General features: G+C 38.3%; 1 protein-coding gene across 1 annotated transcript in view; it reads right to left on the minus strand.

Annotated features, from left to right (window-relative positions):
* Positions 1-7060, minus strand: part of LOC126354881 (sodium-coupled monocarboxylate transporter 1) — a 481393-nt gene extending 474333 nt beyond the window's left edge. The window contains exon 1 of the mRNA XM_050004927.1: positions 6689-7060. The gene's annotated coding sequence lies outside the window, so the exon portion shown is untranslated. The remainder of the gene's footprint in view (positions 1-6688) is intronic.
* Between the last annotated feature and the right edge of the window lie 1115 nt (positions 7061-8175).

Genomic DNA, 8175 nt, shown 5'->3' on the forward strand with positions numbered 1-8175 from the left:
TACGTGATCTATCCACCTTATCTTCAGTATTCTTCTGTAGCACCACATTTCGAAAGCTTCTATTCTCTTCTTGTCCAAACTAGTTATCGTCCATGTTTTACTTCCATACATGGCTACACTCCAAACAAATATTTTCAGAAATGACTTCCTGACACTTAAATCTATATTCGATGTTAACAAATTTCTCTTCTTCAGAAACGCTTTCCTTGCCATTGCCAGTCTACATTTTATATCCTCTTTACTTCGACCATCATCAGTTATTTTACTTCCTAAATAGCAAAACTCCTTTACTACTTTAAGTGTCTCATTTCCTAATCTAATTCCCTCAGCATCATCCGATTTAATTGGACTACATTCCATTATCCTCGTTTTGCTTTTGTTGATGTTCATCTTATATCCTCCTTTCAAGACAGTGTCCATTCAATTTAGACATTTATATTTCTAGGACTGCTGGAATTATTTTTCGAGATATACAGTCACCTTGCATTACATCCTTTTCAACGAGAAGTTCATTGGTTTCTTCAACATCACTCGCAAACGGTGTAAGGGTATCGTAAATTGTTACTAATCTGTGTTTCTTAATTTTTGCCGTAGAGTTTCCCTAAACATGTTTGGCTACACCGTTGCCACGTGGAAGTAAGCCGTCTCAGTCACAGTAGCTAATTTCAGTTGTATGTGGTTCTCTTCCCGCTACAATTACGTTTGACGCCAAGAGTACTTGGTACAAGATATCTACAGTCCCATAAAACGTTTAAGACAAATGTGTTGCAGGAATGGAAAACTTATAGTATTAACAGACAACCTTTCAATGCTTTACAACGTTAACTCGCTTGCTTAGTGAACTTTTTCAAGAAATTCTCGTATGAGTTAGAGATTCTCGAAAACCTGATTAATATATGCTTTATTTGTTCATAGTGACCATCAGCAGAACAATCAATACTCTCGCCATTTCCTGACAGGTAATATGTTTTAACATTTGTCTACGTTCTGACGTAAACGAAATATTTTGACCACTGTTACAGAACTCTCAAAATTCAGCGATACTGCTGCTCTAGCGAATGAGGTATATAAGTGCTTACTGATTCTTTGTAGGAAAACGTTATCATCCAGACAGAATTATTAAAACATCAAATAATATAATGTAATAGAAAATTCTATATGAACTGGTGCAAAACAAAGCTAGTGAGAAAAGCATACGTACCATGGTAAGAAAAAAAGTATAGGCTCAGATACTAAACCTGAATTTTCATACAGTTGGTCTGCTAGGAACCAAAGTTAGCTAAGTTAAATTAAATGGATTTTATGCAAATTAACACTGGCCGTGGAAGCCTACGCGCTGAAGTAATATGGTTTTAGAATAACACCGGAAATCTTAGCACGGAGCTCGATACACACATTTGTTTAGCTTACTTTAGTGAAGTACTGCGCACGAAATCAGAGCCCTGGAGGAGCTTAAAAGATGGGAAGTGAACTTTTCTAAATGATCTAATATGGAATAATATTTCACAAAATTTTTACATGAAATAATTTTAATTACAATACAGCGAAATGTGTGACATTCGATATGCACTAACAAACTCCTGTTTTATACGTATGAGAACTGACAGACGAAATTACGGGTGAATTGAGCTATATACCGCCCCTAAACAGAGAAAAATACTTCCGTCTCTCACTTCAGCATAAATGTACCATTAAGTAACTTACATCTGTAAATAACAGTACTATGACTGCTGCTGCTGTTGCTAATAGTAATGATAAATAAATGCATATTGAACTCACCACTCTCGAGTCAGGCAAAGCTGTTTACGGCGTTCTTTCTTTGTAGCAAATTCGTCTATCATGTCTTCATAGTCTACCTGCTGTGTTACGTCAGAATTCATGACGAGGAGGGCAAGACTTTGACTAGATCTTGTGACATGGATGATCGCAAATAATTCTTGAGTCTCTTAAGGAGTGAGAAAGAGCGTTCGGCCGAACAATTGGTTGCAGAGGTTGACAAAAGTATTCTTAGTGCAATCTCCAAATTAGGAAACCTTGAACGCTGTTTTCACGCTACTCTCTAGGCAAGGTACCTGCAGAGGTGATTTTTATTTCGTTGCTCTTTTTATATATGCTTTAGAGTGAATAACCTCATGACCCAAAAATTCTTCCAAGTCCTTTTTGTAAGGCTGTTCCATTTTTCTAGCATTTTCAATAGTACAATATCGTCTCGACTAAGAAAATATTTAGCAGTTCAAAATTGTTTTAAAGCTCTTCGAAAGATATTTTTCTTTTCTCCAGTTAAATATCAGCATGTCTACAAGAACTACAAATGTGTTTGCCTGAAAATCTTTCTTTCCTTCAAAAGTAGTATAAAGCTTGACTTTTTCCTTTTTGTAGTTATTTTGTACATATTTATCTTACTCTTTTCGATGCCAGCGTATTTACACTTATCGTATATAGAAAGATCCTCTCTCACTATCGGCGTCAACTATTTGCAAGAATTTATTTGTAGCATTAAATCTCTTCAATATTGCTGACCAAAAATTTCTCGTTGTCACAGTTTAGAGACTCCGCAGACAGCTCAGCATTCCAGTCGCGTAACATCTTAACGAAGCCTTTTGAGTTTCATCGCACTGAATAACTTCCGAAGCTGACAGTATTTCTACCCAGGCTCTGTAATGGCCAGACCGGTTTGTTTCTGAAGGTCGTTTTACTGAAACTGAACGGCTGGTAGAAGCAGAGAACAAAGTGTAAATTTGTTTCAACGAAGGGAAAAATGAAGCCGCTTGAGGACAACACTCTGCCGCACACGATCCTACTAAGTCAATGGTTCCCAACCTAGGGGTAATCACCACCTGAGGGGTAAAATGAAATTTTCTGAGGGGTAAAAACTAAGCCATTACATTCTGTTTCAGTCAAGAAACTACATTATTTTCAAAAGATCATTGCTATTAGCACAGTTTTGTGAGACTCTAGTACTGATTATACAACCCATCATAAGTATTTTTTCCCAATTAGTAGCATTAATGCAAGGAGGTTACACATTCCTCGCATCGCATCTTAATGAAGCCTTTAGTTTCACCACACATATGTTATGCTTTGTCCTGTAAGTCACTGATGATAAAAGTGAGACATACAGGTAACAAATGCTAAATATCTCGACAAACTATCTTCTCCAAATCGTAAATAGTACCTGCCGTAGTCCAGAAATTGCTTCATTACTCGTTTCGAAACAGATAAATGAATTAATTGACAGCACAACACAGCGATAATTACATAAGGGCGACTATAGCGCTGTGCACATTATTCATCATCATTATTAATACTATTACTATTAGTGGCTATGGTCAGACACAAAGTATTAACAGCCTGAAGTCTTCCAATTTCTGCCAGATCAGAAGTTAGGAGAGCAGCAATCAAGTGGTTTACGAACAATAAATATAGTGCACACATTTTAACTTTGTTGATTTTAAATGGGTTTGCAACTTTCACGTCTAACAAGTGCCACAATGGAGAGGAGTAATGCAGGGGAAGTATGGTTTGTACCAGGAGTCTACCGTCACTGCGGATAGTTATCTTTCTTATATGAGGAGGAGTTGTGAGTAACACCACACACACACACACACACACACACACACACACACACACACACACACACACAATATCGTTCACCATTCATCATTTTGAAAATAGAAATGTTCCTAGAAAAGTATTTCATTCTACAGTTTAGTGAGGTGGTGAAGTTGGTGATAATGTGGGGGAAGAGGGGTCAACAAAATGTGTGTGTGTGTGTGTGGGCGGGGGGGGGGGGGGGTGCTGGGTGCTAGCTTATGCCTAGTTGCAACTTAGAGGCAATGGCCTAAGAAAGGTTCTGAACCCGTGTACTAAGTTAAGGCAGTGCTCCGCACACGGAGTACACTCTGCGAGATGATTCAGTTGTTCAGTTCTATCTTGGAGACCAGAGCAAGTGCCAAAGTGCCAGTCATACTTCTTGCATTGTCATATAACTGAATGTCCAAATTATATATATTTCATAAATTTATTAACGAGTCAGGTAATTATTCTGTTGTATGCCCTGAATTTGGAGAAAAACAGATAAATCTTTCAGAAAGTAGACCGTATTTTAGTAAATACTTTACAACAAAGCTCGGCTGGTCCACATATGTTACATGGGGTGGGTATAGTCTAGTTTTCTTCATCCATAATATACTTCACCGCACTTTCTGCCAGAACTTCAAACGTTTTAAAAGGAGGAAATGATGTGCTCTCTTTTATTTTGCTTCCATGAAGTCATGTATGTTTAGCTACAAAAGGATAGAAATCTCCTTTTGGATGTAGTGCCATCTCGAAATTTCTGAAAGACAGGCCTTGTATGGAAAAGTTTTTGATCACAGCAAATACTCGTTTTAACACTTCTACCCAATATTTTACATGTCTCAAGCTCAGGTGTTAATTTTTTACCTATTCATCTCGCGATTTGTTCTTAAGCTTTTAAAGTTAACAAACAGTTCCTAAGTTCAACTGAATTTTCATGGACAGTTGATGAGGACTGACTGTTTCTCCAGTCATTAAATCCCTCATTAGGTTTTGCAAACTGGGATGTTCCATTAAACAATGAGCATGGGATACAACATACGCTACCCTTGCTTTGAGAGTATACTAAAAAAAGTATTTGTTGTTTCTCACCGTTCCTCATCGTTCTGAAAAACAAACCTTCATTTAAGTACCTCGAAAAGTCTGTATACTGCCTGCATGAATTACTGAAATCAAAATTAATTTTCTGTGCCACATGACCTAATATGGCGATATGATCGTGAAAAAATTCATTTATAATCCAGTTCGCTGGATCGTCAGAAACTGAATCACTGTCATCATTTGCTTTACATGCGTCATTTGGATCAACTGAAATAATTATTTTCGTGCCGAAATTATTGTTTCTAACATCGGAAACCCCTGACTCAGATGAACCACACTCTGCCCTATTGGCGGTCCTGTTCACCACTTATAATTCTCCTCATTATTACACTCTGAAGTTTCTAGACTCGAGCACGAACTAGAACTAGCTGGCCGTGTTTGATTTTTAGAGATCGCAATTTCCTTTTTCTTTATTGCCTTATCTCTCGCGAATTTCCGGTAACGAGAACCACTTAAAGCTTCTCAGACAGTCACTCAACTTAATGCTAAAATATAAATCACAAACTAAACACTAAACAACTGCGCTCTTTATAGTTTCAAATTAAACTGAACTGCCTGCTAAGTGGCCGAATGGCGGTATTATCTTTGAAAAAGTTGGAATGGACATTATTTGAGTGTTGACACTGGCTACTCGTGTAAGTGGCGTCTCCCATCACAAAACATAATTGGCAACAACGGTATTTGCCACAGGAGGATGCACGACACTGAATACTGTTCTCTTTGCTGATGAAACAAGTATAGTAATCACAACCGACAAACAAGAATTAACTGATGAAATTGTCAATAATGCCTTTCAGAAAATTACTAAATGGTTCCTTGTAAACGGACTCTCACCGAATTTTGATGAGACACAGCACACACAGTTCCGTGCAGTAAATGGTATGACGCCATTAATAAATATAGACCTTAATCAGAAGCATATAGCTAAGGTAGAATATTCAAAATTTTTAGGTGTGTCCATTGATGAGAGATTAAATTGGAAGAAACACATTGATGATCTGCTGAAACGTTTGAGTTCAGCTACTTATGCAATAAGGGTCATTGCAAATTTTGGAGATAACCATCTTAGTAAATTAGCTTACTACGCCTATTTTCACTCATTGCTTGCATATGGCATCATATTTTTGGGTAATTCATCACTGAGGAATAAAGCATTTATTGCACAAAAGAATGTAATCAGAATAACAGCTGGAGTCTAGTGATATTCACAGTAGCTTCTCAGTATATATACTCTCTTATGAAATTTGTTATTAACAACCAAACCCAATTCAAAAGTAATAGCAGTGTGCATAACTACAATACTAGGAGAAACGATGATCTTTACTATTCAAGATTAAATCTAACTTTGGCACAGAAAGGGGTGAATTATACTGCCACTAAAGTCTTTGGTCACTTACCAAATAGTATCAAAAGTCTGACCGATAACCAACAAGTATTTAAGAAGAAATTAAAAGAATTTCTGAATGACAGCTCCTTCTACTCCATAGAGGAATTTTTAGATATAAATTTAAAAAAATAAAAAAAATAATAAAAAATAGAAAGTTGTTATATTAACTTAATTATGTCATGTATTGGAAAATTTGACTGGTTCCACACATTACGAAATATCGTATTCATGATCCATGGAACTAGTATTAATCTAATCTAATCTAGTCACATTGTCACGAAGTAATATCACAACGAAGACAAAACCAGTCCTTTTTCCGTTATCTGACCAGACCGCTCATGAAATTTTACTTGATTGTTGCCAATGACATTCATATCTATTTCAGTGTGAGTTCGGTTTGCCTTCTCTCTTCAAGAGTCGTGAGTAAAATGTCTGAAACAGTAACAGCTTTTTAAGTCAGCGCCTAAACCCGCCGCCTCTTAAAATCTGCCGCCCTAGGCAACTACCTAGTCCACCTAGGAGGACTAACGCAGAATACGAAGCAGAAAGGAAATTTTCAGAGTACCGTGGTTCACGAAGAAAAAAAAGAATGAAATAAAAGTTTGCTAGAACGTTAATACTCACCTGCTGCCCTCCAGGAAGCTGTGCCGACGTGCGATCGCAGACTTTGTCGGACCAATCTTTATTTGTCGATCTGTCTGCTGACGGCAGAAGATAATTTAGTTGACGCGAATGTATAATGGTGCCCTCGCTGGCCATCACTGCAGCTGCTGGGAGGTGTGAGCAGGCGGCAGAGCCACAGCGAGCGGCACGACCTCCGTCCATTAGCACGCCTGCCTGTCTCTCGCGCTGAAGCACTGTTTGCACTCGGCACGTGTGGCGCGGCCGCGTCAGCTGATTCTAATGCAACTGCAGGCCATGCCGTGGCCCGCACGGGTTACGCTATACTACTTTCAGATGGCTTTGGGTAATAGCCATTGCCACCACGCCCAACACTAGGAAACATGAAACAAATTTAAATTACGGTACATCTGGTAAATTTCTGTGAAAAACGGAACATTTTTATTGTGCCGTTTCGGTTGGTAAGCTTGATCAGTCCAAGGATCGTATAAAGAATTTCAACAATGTACGGCGTTCACTTCATTACTGACAACCGTCTGAGTTGGTCACTGTGTCGACTGCGATTGAATATTGAGAAAACAGAGTTTCGTGGTGTTATTTAATATGTTTATTTGAGAGGTAGCTCTGCCGCAGAAATTAAAACAGAATTGAATGAAGTTCACGAGGGCTAGGCCTCATATTGAAGATCATGTACTTTTGGATTAATGAATTTAAACGTGGTCGGGCAAGCACCGAAGACGATGCGAGCAGTGGCCATCCACTTGTGGACACTAGAGATTAGCAAACTCGTCCGTCCTTGGAAATTAGTTCTCTGGTGATCGTTCTGTTTGAAACCGTTTCATTTGTGTATTTATTTGTAGCATAAGTGACTGAAAGATGGAAGGCGCCAGGAGAGGGTACAGAATTCTCATTCTACAGGTAATTCCGTAATTCTGCAAACCCTCTCGTTCAGTGAAATAATCGCAGTGAAATAATAGAAGGTGGCGCACAAAAACCCGGCTCCGAGTACAGAACGCTCGTTGATTACATACGATTTGTTGACCGCAACGAGCAGAATAGATAAACATTTAATAATCAGGCAGTAAAGAAATTACAAATTCGTGGGCGGCAATGAGCAGTCCAGTACCCGGGGCCGATTTTTCGCGCACCACACCGCACCAGTGAAATAATACTGTAGAAGATATATTCTCTTTACAAAATATGAGACCAGACACTCGATTATGGAGCGCGGGCTTCATTCCTTTGTAAGTCGGTTTGCCTTCCGTAACAACGAAAATGCTGTTTTACTTTGGATCAAAAAGGACGGAAATGGCCACTCGTGTGTATCGTGCCGACTTCCTTTGCATGTGTAATAACTAAAAAACTTGCCTTTTTGTAACTATGTCTTCTGCTGTTTATCGAAATAATGAAGTAAGATGATATGCCCTTTAGTTACCTGAAAAGATGTATGTATTACATACAATGTAATTCTTACGTAATTTAAGTAATTA

Source organism: Schistocerca gregaria, chromosome 3 (genome assembly GCF_023897955.1).
Source record: "Schistocerca gregaria isolate iqSchGreg1 chromosome 3, iqSchGreg1.2, whole genome shotgun sequence".
Classification (NCBI taxonomy): domain Eukaryota; kingdom Metazoa; phylum Arthropoda; class Insecta; order Orthoptera; family Acrididae; genus Schistocerca; species Schistocerca gregaria.